The 18,887-nt window shown below is 36.1% G+C and overlaps 1 protein-coding gene across 7 annotated transcripts in view; it reads right to left on the reverse strand.

The window, feature by feature from the left end:
• Positions 1-18,887, reverse strand: part of SLC16A7 (solute carrier family 16 member 7) — a 183,321-nt gene that overhangs the window by 100,046 nt on the left and 64,388 nt on the right. For 2 of the 7 annotated variants that reach the window (XM_073900745.1, XM_073900749.1), the window contains exon 2: positions 53-138. The exons of the other annotated variants lie outside the window; for them this stretch is intronic. The gene's annotated coding sequence lies outside the window, so the exon portion shown is untranslated. The remainder of the gene's footprint in view (positions 1-52; positions 139-18,887) is intronic. 7 annotated transcript variants of the gene reach the window in all.

Genomic DNA, 18,887 nt, shown 5'->3' on the forward strand with positions numbered 1-18,887 from the left:
AAATAAAGTAGCCAGGGAAAGGAAAATGTGGAGGAAATTTTGTTTCACTTACGTCTAAAAAGCAGAAGCTGAGGAACCTTCTTCCTGACTTCTTCTCAATTCAAAACATGATAACAATCAAGATAATTCATCCTCAGTCTATGAGAAATAAGACTAGATATAATCCCTATGAAGTTCAAAGTTGTTTTTCAAATCTGGTTAATCATTATCTGGAAAACATTATATTGGAAAATGCCCTTCACTTCCTGTGACACTCCGCCCCAGGGCTCTTGTAAGCCCTAGGGATCCATTCACTTGCTCCCTGCTTCATTCTTTCTTGACTATGGGTCACAGGGACTCAGCCTGTTTTTTTGTTTTTTACAATCCACAGTGTTTTCATTTTTTTAGTTTTAAAGATTTTTTCACCATACATTACATCATTAGTTTTTGATGTAGTGTTCCATGATTCATTGTTTGCATATAACACCCAGTGCTCCATTCAATACCTGCCTTCTTTAATACCCATCACCAGGCTAACCCATCCCCCCACACCCTACTCTGAGAAACAAACAGGGTTCATCCTGTTTTCTAATCTTCTTGTCTGTTGCCTCTCTGTCCTCTCTAAGAGTTCTACTCTTGCAGTTTGACTGCAAAGTGGGATAGTCTCCCTAACCCTTTCTTTTCTTCCTGGTCCTAACATTAGGCAGAAAACTCCTTTCTTTTTCAGATTATGAATCATCCTTGTGGAGAAATACATGGGGATAGTAAAAATGATAAACATGGCTAAGTTCTACAGCTTACAGAGCATTAACTGTGCTGGTCTTCAATTACAGATCTTGCCTCTCTCTGAGATAATTAAAGTAGAAATGAATTTCTATCTTGAGTTCTTATTCCTGAAGATAAGGAATAAGCCTCTTCCTTCATTCTAATTCTGCCCTTATGACAAAATCAAGATAGAACATTGTGTTTTCACATCTTCTTATTTCCAGTGTTCATTCATCCATTCACTCACATAACATTACTGGTATCTCATTTTATGCCAGACATTAAAAATATAAAGATGACTAACACACAAACTATTGTCTCTGACCTATGAAATAACTCAGTATAGGAGGTAAATTATAAAGTAGATGATTACAACATAGTATGATAAACATCATTACATGGGTAAATTCAGATTTCTATGGAGAAAGACGAGGAAAACCGAGACTACGTGGTGATAAGTTAAGGAACTATCTCAAGAGCAGTTGAAGTCACAATGACCAGGGTGAGCTGAGTCTTGAAATTTGAATGGGATCCACTCCTGGGATAGACTGAGCAGGGTGGGATTGGGAGGGTTAACAGATGACAAGAAAATATACCAGTTGGTATGTCCCAGAAATAAGAGACAGCATGACATCATGATGCTGTTAGAGAGAAATGAGGTGAAAGAACATATAGTCTATTCATCTTAGAATTGTGGAATTTACATTCTGCTTTTTGAGCAAGGGAATGATTTAGTTAGCTTGCATTTTAGAAAATAATCCTAGAGACTAGTATCCAAAATCTATAAAGAATTTATCAAACTCAACACCCAAAGAACAAATAATCCAATCAAGAAATGGGCTGAAGACATCAACAGACATTTTTGCAAAGAAGACATCCAAACGGCCAAGAGACACCTGGAAAAGTGCTCAACATCACTCAGCATCTGGGAAATCCAAATCAAAACCTCAATGAGATATCACCTCACACCAGTCAGATGGCTAAAATTAACAAGTCAGGAAACGACAGATGTTGGCAAGGATGCAGAGAAAGGGGAACCCTCCTACACTGTTGGTGGGAATGCAAGTTGGTGCAGCCACTCTGGAAAACAGTATGGAGGTTCCTCAAAAAGTTGAAAATAGAGCTATCCTATGACTCAGCAATTGCACTACTGGGTATTTACCCCAAAGATACAAATGTAGTGATCTGAAGGGGTATGTGTACCCCAATGTTTATAGCAGCAATGTCCACAATGGCCAAACTATGGAAAGAGCCAAGATGTCCATCAACAGATGAATGGATAGAGAAGATGTGGTATAGATATACAATGGAATATTATGCAGCCATAAAAAAAAGAAATCTTGCCATTTGCAATGATGTAGATAGAACTAGAGGGTATTATGTTAAGCGAAATAAGTCAATCAGAGAAAGACATGTATCATATGATCTCACTGATATGAGGAATTCTTAATCTCAGGAAACAAACTAAGGGTTGCTGGAGTGGTGGGGGCTGGGAGGGATTGGGGTGGCTGGGTGATAGACATTGGGGAGGGTATGTGCTATGGTGAAAGCTGTGAACTGTGTAACACTGATGAATCACAGACCTGGACCTCCGAAACAAATAATACATTATATGTTTAAAAAAAAAGAAAAAGATAGTAGGAAGAGAAAAATGAAGGGGGGGAATCGGAGGGGGAGATGAACCATGAGAGACTATGGACTCTAAGAAACAAACTGAGGGTTCTAGAGGGGAGGGGGTTGGGGGGATGGGTTAGCCTGGTGATAGGTATTAAAGAGGGCACGTACTGAATGGAGCACTGGGTGTTATATGCAAACAATGAATCATGGCACACTACATCAAAATGATGTAATGTATGGTGATTAACATTATATAATAAAATAAAATTTAAAAAATAATCCTAGAGATAGGGTAGAGAAGAAGATGCTTAAAGAGATGGTTTAACAAAGTAGTTAAATTCTATTGCAGTAATCTGGAAAGGACATGAGAAAGCAGTAGCCATGGAGACAGAAGGGCAAATTTATTAAAAATAACAATGGATATACAATATAAAACAGGTAAATTATGACATCAAAGACATAAAATATGAGAAGGGAAGTAAAGGGTAGAGTTCTTATATGCAATTGAAGTTAAGTTGTTGTCATCATAAAACAGACCATTCTATCTATAAAATGTTTTATGTTAGCCTCATGGTAACCACAGAGTAAAACTTATAAAAGATACACAAAAGATAAAAAGAAGGAAATTAAAGCATACCACTAAGAAAAATCACGAATTTAGAAGAGAAAACAGCAAAAAAAGGAAAAAAATAAGGGAGCTACAGAATAGTTAAAAACAGTAAGATGACATTAGTAAGTCCTCACCTATCAATAATTATTTTAAATGTATGGATTAAATTCTTAGTCAAAAGTCACAGAGTGACCAAATTGGGGGGAAAGAAAGACCCAATTATACGCTACCTATAAGAGACTCACCCCAGTTTTAAGGATACACATAGGCTCAGAGTGAAGGGATGGAAAAAGATTTCCATACAAATGGAAATCAAAAGAAATTGGGGTGCTATGCTTATAGCACTCAAAATAGACTTTAAGTCAAGCATTCTAAGCAGAGACAAAAAATGTTATTATATAATGACAAAAGGCTCAATTCATCAAGAGGATATAACAACTATAAATATATATGAAGCCCAAAATGGAGCGCCTAACTGTAGTAAGCAAATTCTAACAAAACTGAAGAGAAGAAAAAGACAACAATACAATAATATTAGATGATTTAAATGCCCAACTTTCAACAATGGATAGATCATCCTGACAGAAATCAATCAGGAAACACTATACTTGAAATATACTTTAGTCCAAATAGACCAAACAGCATATATAGAGCATTCCATCCAACAGCAACAGAATGCACATTCCACAGAACATTCTCTAGGGTAGATCATAAATTAAGTCACAAAAGAAGTACTAGCAAATTTAAGACTTAAATCATACCAAGTATCTTTTCCACCATAATGGAATTAAACTAGAAATCAATAACTGAAAAAAAATTGGAAAGTTCACCAATATGTGGAAATTAAACAATATACTCCTGAATAACCAATGAGTCAAAAAAGAAATGAAAAATTATCTTGAAACAAAAGCAAATGGAAACACAACATGACAAAACTTATGGGAAGTAACAAAAGTAATTCTAAGAGGGAAGTTTATAGTGATAAACATTTACATTGAGAGAAAAGAAAGATCTCAAATAAACTAACTTTGAACCTCAAGAAACTAAAAGAACAAAATAAGCCCAGACTTAGCATAAGGAAAGAAAGAAAGATTAGAGCAGAAATAAGTGAATCAGAGACCAGAAAAAATTAGAAAAGATCAATGAAACTAAGAGCTGGTTTATTTGAAAAGATAAAGAAAATTGACAAATCTTTGACTAGACTAAGATAGGAAAAAGCACATTCAAATAAATTCGATCAGAAATGAAAGAGGAGACATTACCACTGACACCATAGGAATACAAAGGATCGTGAGAGACCACTGTGAAAAATTATATGCCAAAAAATTGAATACCCTAGAAGAAACAGATGCATTCCTAGAAACATACAACCTACTAAGACTGAATCTTGAGGAAACAGAAAATATGAACAGATTAATAAGTACGGTGATTGTATCAGTAATCAAAAACCTCCCAACAAAGAAAAGTCCAGGACCAAATTTATTGAGTGGTAAATTCTAACAAATATTTAAAAAAGAATTAATGCGGGCGCCTGGGTGGCTCAGTCGGTTAAGCGACTGCCTTCGGCTCAGGTCACCATCCTGGAGTCCCTGGATCGAGTCCCGCATCGGGCTCCCCACTCAGCGGGGAGTCTGCTTCTCCCTCTGACCCTCCCCCCTCTCACGTGCTATCTCGCTTTCTCTCTCTCTCTCTCTCATTCTCTCTCTCTCTCTCAAATTAATAAAAAAAATCTAAAAAAAAACATTGTTTAAAAAAAAGGCTTGCATTTAAAAAAATAATAAAAAAATAAAAATAAAATAAAAAATAATTAACGCTAATCCTTCCCAAATGCTTCCAAAATGTTGGAAAAAATATTAGAATGGCTAAAATGAAAAACACAAGGAACAAGTTTTGGGAGGATATGAAGAAAAGGAACCCTCATGCACTGTTGGTGCGAATGCAAAGGCGCAGCCACTGTGGAAAACAGTATGGGGGTTCCTCAAAAAATTAAAAATAGAATCATCATATGATCCAGTAATTCCACTGCTGGGTATTTACCCAAAGAAAACAAACAAACAAACAAAAAACAATAATTCAAAAGATATATGCACCCTTATGTTTATTGCAGCATTATTTACTAGAGCCAAGATATAGATGGCCTATTTTTAACAAGACAAGAGATAACAAGTGTTAGCAAAGATGTAGAGAAAAGGGAACCCTGATGCACTGTTGGTAAGAATATAAATTAGTAAAGCTACTATGGGAAAGAGCAAGGAAATTCCTCAAAAATTAAAAATAGAATTATCATAAGATTCAGCAGTACCAATTCTGGGTATATATCCAAAGGAAATAAAATCACTATATCAAGGAGATATCTGCACCCCCATGTTCATTGCAGCATTATTCACAATAGCCAAGACATGGAAACAACCTAAATGTCTGCTGATGGTTGAATGGATAAAGAAAATGTGACATATACATACACAATGTGTATATGTATACACACACACACACACACACACACACTTTGGAATACTATTCAGTCATAAAAAAAGAAAGAAATTCTGCCATTTATGACATGGATAGACTTTGAGGGCATTATGCTAAGTGAAATAAATCAGAGAGAGAAAAAGAAATACTGTATGATCTCACATATGCAGAATCTAAAAACATTGAACTCATAGAAACAGAGAGTAGAATGGTGGCTGCTAAGGACTGAGGGGTGAGGGAATTGGGGAGATATTAAATAAGAGTACTAACATTCAGTGATAATGAGTAAGTTCTGGGGATCTAACATATAGTACAGTGACTATAGTTAACAAAACTTCATTATATACTTCCGAGTTACTAAGAGAATAGATCTTAAATACTCTCACCACAAAATAAAAATGGTAATTATATAAGGTGATGGAAATGTAAACTACCCCTATTGTGGTCATCATTTTACCATATATAAATGTATTAAATCATCACATTGTACCTCTTTCATTTACACAATGTTATATCTCAATAAAGCTGAGAAAAAAACACACAAAAGCAGTGGATCAATACAAAGTTTAGAATAACAGCTACCTCTGGGGTGCCTGGGTGGCTCAGTGGATTAAAAATTTAAGCATCTGACTCTTGATTTTGTCTCAGGTCATGATCTCAGGATCGTGCGACTGAGTCCTGACTCGGGCTATGTTGGGTATGAAGTCTGCATAAGATTCTCTCTTTCTCTCCCTCTCCTTTTCCCCTTCCCCCTTACTCTTTATCTCTCTCTCTCTTAAAACAAACAAAAACAAAAAACAGTTTAGAGTAACAGTTACTTCCTTTGGGAGCAGGTTGGGGATGAAACAGGAAAGGAATAAAGTCATTTCAAGGGATGTTTCTAGTAAATTCTTAAGCTGAATGGTAGGTTTCTGGATATTCATTACATTAATATGCATTCTAATTTATGTATGTATTACTTAAAACCTTTTGTATTTATCAAATATGTTTATGTGATAAAGAAAATACATAATAATAGTAATGTTATTTTATCTTCTTGGTAGATAAAAATACTGTAGGAAGGAATTGTGTATTATTTTCTCTCCCTCCATTTCCTGCATTTTGCTTCCTTTTCAAGGTGACATACTTTAATTCTTTAAAAAAATAATTTTATGGGCGCCTGGGTGGCTCAGTCATTAAGCGTCTGCCTTCGGCTCAGGTCATGATCCCAGGGTCCTGGGATCGAGTCCCGCATTGGGCTCCCTGCTCCTTGGGAGCCTGCTTCTCCCTCTGCTTCTCTCCCTCTCTCTCTCCCTCTGTCCCTCATGAATAAATAAATAAAATATTTAAAAAAAGAATTTAAAATAAATAAATAAATAAATAATTTTATAACATTATAATAGTTGAAAGTACTCCTGAGAAGAAAGAGAAAAGTTATTTCTTAGTTTTCTGTTTTCCAAAAATTATAAGCTCAGTTAGTGAGGGCTGTACCTAATTGTGTATGATTGTTTTTCAAGTACATTTGCTGTGCTCGAATAGATAATTGTAACAAAAATCCAATAATTAGTAAATGAATTTTTATATAAATGAGGTTTACTGTTAGGTACAAATTTAAAAAAAAATCAGGAGTTACTTGACATCAAAAAAGAAATGAGCAGGATCACATCAGTATACTTAAAAACACACTGCAACTATACTTTTTTAAAAATAAGGTTTTAATTTAAAATGATTAGTTTATTCAAAATGCACACCCTCAATATAAAAGAAATTGAATTTTTTCATCCAATTAGTGAAAGCACATAGTCAAAATACTAAAAAATGAGGTAGATTGTTTTTTATCTAGAAGCATAATAAATCAGAAGCAAACTCTGTCAAATGTTAGTCATTGAGAACATCAATCTGTACAATGACTCGCTGTCAACTTCAGGTTTGAGGCTTAATCATTTCAGAAGCAAGAAAGCCATGAGTCATATTTTACCCAAGAGACACTTGAGAACACATATTCATGCAGTTACTCTCATAAATTTCTTGACAATTTGCCTCAAGGTCAATTGGCAATGAAATAATAGAAATTTTAAATTTTGAGCAGATTATGTGAAGGTGGATTTAATGAATACTTAGCCTGTATTGTCATTTGGTCTCATGCATATATCCATCGGAAAGTATGAGACAGCCTACAAAATTAGTAAAACATGTAATAGCCCTGAAGTACACTTCATAAGCATGTGCATGACATATAAGCACTGAATGATATCAGGATAACTGACTCCAGATCATTTTTTCTAGAGTTAGCTTTTGGAGTTTTTAAAAAATGTTTTATATCCAAAGAATCATAATTCATTAATTTATGATACCTACATAAATTTTATTATATCATGCATCATATTTATTTAAAGACCATAATATAAAAATGGTAATAATGCAAAATTGGCTAGAAGTTATTCCCCTCCCTATATCTACCTTTCTAAATTGTTCCCTTTCACGTTTACTCTGGGCTTGGCCATGTGACTTATGGTGTGTGTATTAGTCTGTGTGGGCCATCCTAACAGAATACCATAAACTGGGTGGCTTAAACAGCAGAAAGTAATTTTTTCACACTTCTGGAGGCTGGAAGTCCAAGATCAGGGTGCCAGCATGCTCGAATTCTGGTGAAAACCTTTTTCCTGGCTTGCAGAAAGCCACCTTCTGTGTGCTCACATGGCTTTTTCTTGATGTATGTGTGCAGACAGAAAGATATCAAGCTTTCTGGTGTCTCTTCCCACAAGGGCAACCATTCCATCAAACTTAGTGCCCCACCCTCATAACCTGGTTACCTCTCAAAAACCCCATCTCCAAATGCCATTACATTGGGGATTAGGACTTCAAGAATTGGTATTGCGGTGGGGGGCCCAAAAACATTTGGTCTGCAACACTGGCCAATGGAACAAGAGCAAATATGAAACAAGCAGATACTTAAAAACCATTTGTGCATTTGAGACCCTCCTTTCTTATTGTTCTTGAGACCCTTGTTATCACTACCCTATAAAGGAACCCAAGCTGGCCTGCTGCTACAAAGGATCATATGGCCTTTTTCCATCTTCATTATTGCTGATCCAGACTATCTCAGTCATGATAAAATTACCTGAGAGCTGAGGATCAGTCTTACCACTCTCTGAGACAGTTATAATCACAGATTACCACCACTCTCCCCAACTCATTGGGCCTTTCAAACACTAACATTATTTCATATGTTACTTAGGCCCACATATTCTTCTCTGGACACTGGGATATTCACTAATGGTCACCTTAATCTGTTCTACCATCAGAGTTCTGCCAAAAGAAGCTTCCTTTATTCTAGCATTTAATTCACAAATATTTATCAAATAACTCCTACATGGAAAGAATTCAATAGACTAAAATTAGGGGCACAACAGTGGAGCAAGATGCAGCCCATGCATTCACACAGTATGTAATTATTTGGGAGATAACAAGAAAAGGTGGAAAATTATAATACTCTGTGGCAGCTTTTCTCAACTGTAATGGTCGGAACCAGCAAATACAGAATGACTTGAGTGACTATTTCCTCAGTTGTCCCAAGTATGTCACATAAACATTATGCACCTTAATGCAAAGGAGGTAAGGTAATTCAATCCATTCTAAAATTTATGGCATTAAGTTGTAAATTTCTCATCAAACCCTAGTTGAGAAAAAACAGTATATGGTAATAACCATTGTATTAGGAAGTACAATCAATCCAGCCTGAGGAGATTATAAATATATTTTGCTTTAATCTTTATTGAGGAACATGAATAATTAAGTGAAAAGAAAAGAATAATCCAAAAAGAATATTTTGGGGGTGCCTGGCTTGCTCAGTTAGTAGAGCATGCGACTCTTTTTTAAGATTTTATTTATTTATTTGACAGAGAGAAAGAGAGAGAGAGAGCACAAACAGGGGGAGCAGGAGAGGGAGAAGCAGACTCCCTGCTGAGCAAGGAGCCTGGGATCATGACCTGGCCAAAGGCAGACACTTAACCGACTGAGCCACTCAGGTGCCCCAGCTTGTGACTCTTGATCTCAGGGTCGTGCATTCAAGCCCCACACTGGGCGTGGAGCCTGTTCAAAAAGAAAAAAGAATAAAGAAAAAAAAGAATATTTTGCACAGGTTCTTGGTAAAGAGATGCTAGTACACTTGGAGAACTAACAGATAAAACTGACTTCCTCTTTCTGATAGTTAACCAGTGATGCCCCAGAAAATGTCACAATCCAAAAGAGACTAAAGTCACTTGGAAGAACTAATAGAATGAAAAACACAGTTGTATCTTTATAAAGTATTTCCAATATTAAATTCAGTGTTATGATAAGAAATGGATGTTATGGTTTTTTTCATTGTTGCTGACGTCTTCCTAGCCTATATGAGACAGTTATTCACTATTTCCATGATTTTAACCTATGCTAAGGAGGAAAAAAAAGTCTTAATTAAATATTAATATAAAATGTTCTTTTGCTAAAAAATACAAAGGACTACCAGTAGACAAAAACAAAAACAAATACAAAAAATAAACATATTCACCGGTAACTTGTCTAGTCGATAAGTAACAGTGCATCCCTTTACTGAATTAGGTTTAATTTTGTTTCACATGCTGGGATTCTTATCTTCATTATTTATTCTGTTTATGTTGATGACATGGTCTTACAGGAAATTTCAGAAGTATCCTCAAGAAACAACTGAATCTATTTGCCAATTACTATTGGAAAGAACAGCTCAGTATTAATTATGCCAAACCTAACTCATCATTTTTGGTAGATATTCTTCTACAACCAGATATAAAATCCTAAAAATTCTATCCAACAGGTTAGCTTCATTATACATGGGAGTGTTACATAGCAAAATCATCCTGTCATGCTTATTACACTGCTCAAAATTCTAAGTTTTATAAGAGCCTTGTAAGTTATTTTATGGACACTTCTTGCCTAAAAATGTCAGAGTCAACTCTTTTATGCTTTAGAGTACAGAATTCTGCAGCTTTATTAAAGCTTTGGTTCAAATAGCTGACTAGATCCAAAACTGTATTTGAATTAAAGTCATTGGACTACTATAAAAGTACTCTTGCAGAAACATATTGGTATGGAGATGGCACATCTTTCTTCTAGGTAAGAATACAAGGCTCTGATTTTTATATAATAATGTCATTTTTGCAACCCACACAATTAGAATATAAAGCGGGTCTATTTTATTGCAATAGGTGATGCAGAATGGCCAACCACTTCCGTCTTTATTGTTTTCTATTCAACTTTAGTCAAAAGTCAGCTAACAGATCAAGATATTTCTGTAGGGTTGCTGGAGGGGAGGTGTTCTGGAGGAATGGCTTAAATAGCTGATGGGGGTTAAGGAAGGCATCTATGGGTATTAAGGAGAGCACGTACTGCATGGAGCACTGGTTGTTGTGTGAAAACAATGAATCGTGGATCACTACATTGAAAACTGGTGATGTATTGTATGGTAACTAACATAACATAATAAAATAAAATTTAAAAAAAAGAAAAGAAAAAGGAAGACACCTGTGATGAGCACTACGTGTTGTATGTAAGTGATGAATCACGAAGTTCTACTACTGAAACTATTATTACACGATATGTTAACTAACTGGAATTAAAATTAAAACCTTAAAAAGAAAAAAAGGTATTTACTTAAATTCGCATTTGGATATAAGCCCTCTGCTGCAAGCACATGATGATGAAAAATAAAATCTGAAAAGAGAAAAACAAAGTAAATAACTAAACCTAATGATAATAATCATAATAATAATAGCAACAACAGTAAACATCTCCACTGACCAGAAGCACACTCTGGTGAAACATGAGTCTCCTGGAATCTGGAGCCAGAAGCAGTCAATGAAGCAAAAGTTTATGTTCTGTATAATAGAGAGGAGGACTTGAACAAGTGTTTCATGCAAGATCAAGGATGAGAGAATCACCCACTGATATAAGCCAGGAGCCAGTCTAGGCCTGTCTTCCATTCCCTCAATTCCTCCTGAATGGAGGAACAAAAAATAAAACTGTTTCCCCTCACCACCTGGGATAATATTTTTTTTACACTGGAGCCAATGGGTCACAGGCAGAACTTTGCAACAAAAATTAAATGAAGCTATTCCATGGCTTACATCTAGATTTCTATAGATTTCACACAAGCACAGAATGTGGAGCAGTGAGAACTCTCCCACACGTTGAAAATTGCTTGTTGAAGCTACGCATATCTTACAATCATCAATTTCTCTCCTATGTACACGTTTGTGCACAAGAAGACAGGCAAAGAATGTTTATAGCTACATGAAAATAAGAGTTTTAAAAAATTGATAAGAAATTAACTGCATATCAATAAAAGAATAGATAACTAAAGTATGTATATTCTTGTTAAAATGTCTATACTACCCAAAGCAATCTACACATTTAATGCAATCCTTATCAAAATACCAACAGCATTTTTCATAGAACTAGAATAAACAATCTTAAAATTTGTATGGAACCACAAAAGACTCCAAATAGCCATAACAATCTTGAAAAAGAAAAGCAAAGCTGTAAGCATCACAATCCCAAACTTGAAGTTATATTACAAAGCTGTATGACCAAGACAGTATGTTACTGGCACAAAAACAAACACATAGATCAATGGAACAGAAAACTCAGAAATGGACCCATAGCTATATGGTCAACTAACCTTCAACAAAGCAGTAAAGAACGTCCAATGGAAAAAAGACAGTCTCTTCAATAAATGGTGGTGGGAAAACTGGACAGCAACATGCAGAAGAATGAAACTGGACCACTTCCTTACACCATACACAAAAATGAATTCAAAATGGATTAAAACTTAATTGTGAACCAGGAAACCATCAAAATCCTAGAGGAGAACACAAGCAGAAACCTCTTTGACATCGGCCATAGCAACTTCCTACTAGACATGCTTCTGGAGGCAAGGGAAACAAAAGCAAAAATAAACTATTGGGACTTCATCAAGATAAAAAGCTTCTGCAGAGCAAAGGAAACAATCAACAAAACTAAAAGGCAACCTAATGAACGGGAGAAGATATTGGCAAATGACATATCTGATAAAGGGTTAGTATTCAAAATGTATAAAGAACTTATCAAACTGAACACCCAAAAAACAAATAATCCAGTGTAAAAATGGGCAGAAGACATAAATAAATATTTTTCCAAAGAAGACACAGATGGCTAACAGAAACATGAAAAGATGCTTATCATCACTGGGCATTAGGGAAATACAAATCAAAACTACAATGAGATATCACCTCACACCTGTCAGAATGGTTAAAAGTAACAGCACAGGAAACAACAGATATTGGCGAGGATACGGAGAAAGGGGCACTCTTTGCACTGTGGGTGGGAATGCAAACTGGTGCAGCCACTCTGGAAAACAGTATGAAAGTTCCTCAAAAAGTTAAAAATAGAGCTACCATAGGATCCAACAATGCAGCAATTACACTACTAGGTTTTTACCCAAAGGGTACAAAAACACTAATTCAAAGGTACACATGTACCCCGATGTTTATAGCATTATTATCAACAATAACCAAATTATGGAAACAGCCCAAGTGCCCACAACTGATGAATGGATAAAGAAGAGGTGGTACACATACACAATGGAATATTACTCAGCCATTAAAAAAAGAATGAAATCTTGCCATCTGCAACAACATGAATGGAACTAGAGAGTATTATACCAAGTGAAATAAGTCAGAGTAAGACAAATACCATATGATTTCACTCATATGTGGAATTTAAGAAACAAAACAGATGAACATAAGGGGAAAAAAAAAAGAGAGAGGCAAACCAGGAAACACACTCTTAACAACAGAGAACAAGCTGACGGTTACAGGGGGGGAGGTGGGTGGGGGAAGCGTTAAATGGGTGATGGGGATTAAGGAGGGCACTTGGAATGAGCACTTGGTGTTGTATGTAGGTGATGAATCACTAACTTCTACACCTGAAACTAATATTACACTGTATATTAACTAACTGGATTTTAAATAAAAACTTGAAAAAAATGAAAAACAGAAAAAATTATGTATATTCATGGAATGGAATATACAGAGTTAAAATGAATGAGCTAAAGCTGTATGTTTGAGCTGCTCCAATAAAGCATATGGCAAAGGATTAATCTAGTATTATGCCAATATACAAAATCTGATAATTCATAAAACTTTATAAAATATTATATATGGACACATATATATAGTATATAGTATAGTACTATAATATAGTATATAATATTAGTACTTAAGTAACTAAGACAACATTTAATTACTCTATCAATAACTATATTATATACATACTATGTGTTTGGCACCATTCTAGGCACTGGGTATAAGCAATCAACAAGAGACTGAAATTCCTGCCCTTACAGAGCTTATATTCCAGTAGAAAGAGAGGAGGAAACAGAGAAGAAACAAATAAATGAGATGTGAAGCTTTCCCTATGATGACTACTCTGGAGTATAATGAAACCTAAAAGGGAAATGTGGAGAGCTGAGGGTAGGGTGCTGCAATTGTAAACCTCATAGTCAGAAATGCCTCACAGGATACCTGGGTGGCTCAGTTGGTTGGGCGACTGCCTTCGGCTCCGGTCATGATCCCAGAGTCCTGGGATCGAATCCCACATCAGGCTCCCGGCTCGGCAGGGAGCCTGCTTCTCCCTCTGACCTTCTCCCCTCTCATGCTGTTTCTCTCTCTCTCTCTCTCAAATAAGTAAATAAAATCTTAAAAAAAAAGAAAATGCCTCACAGAGGAAGTCTCACTAACAAAGAGACTTATAAGCAAAGATGTAAGAAGGTGTGAGTATGAGATAAAAAATTGTCTGGAGGAAGAACACATGCAAAGGTCCTGAGGCTGCAGTGTGCCTGACAAGTTCAACATGAAACAGATGTAGAGGCATACTGTAAATTATACACAGCTATATAAAGAATAGTTATGATGTAAAGTTATTTTAACAGAACTATCAGGTTAGGTGGGAGAGAGAAAAATGCATTATACATGGATTCAGGTCTCCAAGAACTTCAAAGCAGCCTATATCACTCTGAGAATAAGCAATAAAAGAAGGAATGAAGGCTGAAGAGGCAAAAGATAAAAAGTGGAAATACTAGTTTCCCTAGAAAATTTCCAAATTCCCAGTCAACTTTTACCGGGGTGGGGGGGAGCAGACAAAGAACAAAACACTTTGCAAAAAAAAAAAGTACTTCTCCCTATCGTTTCTCCTACACTTCCTACCTGTGATGGTTAATTTTATTTATCAACTTGGCTAGGCCACGGTGTCAGTTGTTTGGTTAAACAATAGTCTAGATAACTGCTGTGAAGGTATTTTGTAGATGTAATTAACATTTATAACCAACTGACTTTAAGTGAAGAAAAGTACCCTTCACAACATGGGTGGCCCTCATCTAATCAGCTGAAAGTCTTAAGAGCAAAAACTGGTTTCCCAAAGGAGAAAGAATTCTGCAGCTAGTTATCAAACCATTCTGAATATCTACGAACTCAACAGGAGAGGGGCAGAAGGTATACTGCAGCAATTTATAGCAGAGAACTTCCCTAATTTGGAGAAAGAAACAGGCATCAAAATCCAGGAGGCACAGAGAACCCCTCTTAAAATCAATAAAAATAGGTCAACATCCCGACATCTAATAGTAAAACTTAAGAGTCTTAGAGACAAAGAGAAAATCCTGAAAGCAGCTTGGGACAAGAGGTCTGTAACCTACAATGGTAGAAACATTAGCTTGGCAACAGACCTATCCACAGAGACCTGGCAGGCCAGAAAGGGCTGGCATGATATATTCAGAACACTAAATGAGAAAAATAAGCAGCCAAGAATACTATATCCAGCTAGGCTGTTACTGAAAATAGAAGGAAAGATAAAAAGCTTCCAGGACAAACAAAAACTAAAAGAATTTGCAAACACGAAACCAGCCCTCCAAGAAATATTGAAAGAGGTCCTCTAAGCAAAGAGAAGGCCTAAAAGTAACATAGACCAGAAAGGAACAAAAACAATACACAGTAACAGTCACCTTACAAGCAATACCATGGCACGAAATTCGTATCTTTCAATAGTTACCCTGAATGTAAATGGGCTAAACGCCCCAATCAAAAGACACAGGGTATCAGATTGGACAAAAAAAACAAGACCCATCGATATGCTGTCTGCAAAAGACTCATTTTAGACCCAAAGACACCTCCAGATTGAAAGTGAGGGGGTGGAAAACCATTTACCATGCTAATGGACATCAAAAGAAAGCTGGTGTGGCAATTTTATATCAGACAAATTAGATTTTAAACCAGACTATAATAAGAGATGAGGAAGGGCACTATATCCTACTTAAAGGGTTTATCCAACAAGAAGATCTAACAATTGTAAATATCTATGCCCCTAACATGGGAGCAGCCAACTATATAAGCCAATTAATAACAAAAGCAAAGAAACACATTGACAACAATACAATAATAGCGGGGGACTTTAACACCCCCCTCACTGAAATGGACAGATCATCTAAGCAAAAGATCAACAAGGAAATAAAGACTTTAAATGACACACTGGACCAAATGGATTCCACAGATATATTCAGAACATTCCGTCCCAAAGCAACAGAATACACATTCTTCTCTAGTGCCCATGGAACATTCTCCAGAATAAATCACATCTTAGGTCACAAATCAGGTCTCAACCGGTACCAAAAGATTGGGATCATTCCTTGCATATTTTCAGACCACAATGCTTTGAAACTACAACTCAATCACAAGAGGAAAGTTGGAAAGAACTCACATACATGGAGGTTAAAGAGCATCCTACTAAAGAATGAATGGATCAACCAGGAAATTAAAGAAGAATTTAAAAAAATTAGTGGAAACCAATGAAAATGAAAACACAACTGTTCAAAATCTTTGGGATACAGCAAAGGCAGTCCTAAGAGGAAAGTATGTAGCAATACAAGGCTTTCTCAAAAAACAAGAAAGGTCTGAAATACACAACCTAACCCTACACCTAAAGGAGCTGGAGAAAGAACAGCAAATAAAGCCTAAACCCAGCAGGAGAAGAAAATAGTAAAGATCAGAGCAGAAATCAATGAAATAGAAACCAAAAGACTAGTAGAATAGAACACCAAAACCAGGAGCTTGTTTTTGGAAAGAATTAATAAGATTGATAAAGCCCTGGCCAGACTTATCAAAACGAAAAGAGAAAGGACCCAAATAAATAAAATCATGAATGAAAGAGGAGAGATCACAACCAACACCAAAGAAATACAAACAATCATAAGAATATATAATGAGCAACTATATGCCAACAAATTGGATAATCTGGAAGAAATAGATGCATTCCTAGAGATGTATAAACTACCAAAACTGAACCAGGAAGAAATAGAAAACCTAAACACACCCTTAACCACAAGGATATTGAAGCAATAATCAAAAATCTCCCAAAAACAAGAGCTCAGGGCCAGATGGCTTCCCAGGGGAATTCTACCAAACATTTAAAGAAGAATTAATACCTATTCTTCTGAAACTGTTCCAAAAAACAGAAATGGAAGGAAAACTTCCAAACTCATTTTATGAGGCCAGCATTACCCTGATCCCAAAATCAGTCAAAGACCCCATCATAAAGGAGAATTACAGACCAATAACCCTGATGAACATGGATGCAAAAATTCTCACCAAAATCCCAGCCAATATGATCCAATAGTACATCAAAAGGATTATTCACCATGATCAAGTGGGATTTATTCCGGGGCTGCAAGACTGGTTCAACATCCACAAATCAATCAATGTAATACAATACATTAATAAAAGAAAGAACAAGAACCATATGATTCTCTCAATAGATGCAGAAAAAGCATTTGACAAAGTACAGCATCCTTTCTTGATCAAAACTCTTCAGAGTATACGGATACAGGGTACATACCTCAATATCATAAAAGCCATCTATGAAAAACCCACAGTGAATACATTCTCAATGGGGAAAAACTGAGAGCTTTCCTCCTAAGGTCAGGAACATGGCAGGGATGTCCACTATCACCACTGCTATTCAACATAGTACTAGAAGTGCTAGCCACAGCAATCAATCAGACAACAAAAAGAAATAAAAGGCATCCCAATTGGCAAGGAAGAAGAACAAACTCTCACTCTTTGCAGATGATATGATACTTTATGTGGAAAACCCAAAAGACTCCACACCAAAACTGCTAGAACTCATACAGGAATTCATTAAAATGGCAGGATATAAAATTAATGCACAGAAATCAGTAGCATTTATATACACCAACAAGACAGAAGAAAGAGAAATTAAGGAGTCGATCCCATTTACAATTGCACCCAAAATCATAAGATACCCAGGAATAAATCTAACCAGAGAGGCAAAGAATCTGTACTCAGAAAACTATAAAATACTCATGAAAGAAATTGAGGAAGACACAAAGACATGGGAAAACGTTCCATGCTCATTGATTGGAAGAACAAATATTGTGAAGATGTCAATGCTACCTAGAGCAATCTACACATTCAATGCAATCCCCATCAAAATACCATCCACTTTTTTCAAAGAAATGGAACAAATAATCCTAAAATTTGTATGGAACCAGAAAAGACCCCGAATAGCCAGAGGAATGTTGAAAAAGAAGAGCAAAGCTGGTGGCATCACAACTCCGGACTTCCAGCTCTATTACAAAGTTGTCATCATCAAGACAGTATGATACTGGCACAAAAACAGACACATCGATCAATGGAACAGAATCGAGAGCACAGAAATGGACCCTCAACTCTATGGTCAACTAATCTTCAACAAAGCAGGGAAGAAATGTCTAATGGAAAAAAGACAGTCTCTTCAACAAATGGTGTTTGGAAAATGGACAGCCACATGCAGAAGAATGAAACTGGACCATTTCCTTACACCACACACAAAAATAGATTCAAAATGGATGAAAGACCTAAATGTTAGAAAGGAGTCCATCAAAATCCTAGAGGAGAACACAGGCAGCAACCTCTTCGACCTTAGCCGCAGCAACTTCTTCCTAGAAACACTGCCAGAGGCAAGGGAAGCAAGGGCAAAAATGAACTACTGGGACTTCATCAAGATAAAAAGCTTTTGCACAGCAAAGGAAACAGTCAACAAAACCAAAAGACAACTGACAGAATGGTAGAAAATATTTGCAAATGACATATCAGATAAAGGGCTAGTATTCAAAATCTACAAAGAACTTATCAAACTCAACACCCAAAGAACAAATAGTCCAATCAAAAAATGGGCAGGAGACATGAACAGACATTTTTGCAAAGAAGACATCCAAATGGCCAAGAGACAAATGAAAAAGTGCTCAACATTGCTCGGCATCAGGGAAATCCAAATCAAAACCTCAGTGAGATACCACCTCACACCAGTCAGAATGGATAAAATTAACAAATCAGGAAATGACGATGTTGGCAAGGATGCGGAGAAAGGG

The sequence above is a fragment of the Callorhinus ursinus genome, unplaced genomic scaffold (assembly GCF_003265705.2).
Source record: "Callorhinus ursinus isolate GAN/ISIS: 27379988/994484 unplaced genomic scaffold, GSC_fseal_2.0 scaffold14, whole genome shotgun sequence".
Lineage (NCBI taxonomy): Eukaryota > Metazoa > Chordata > Mammalia > Carnivora > Otariidae > Callorhinus > Callorhinus ursinus.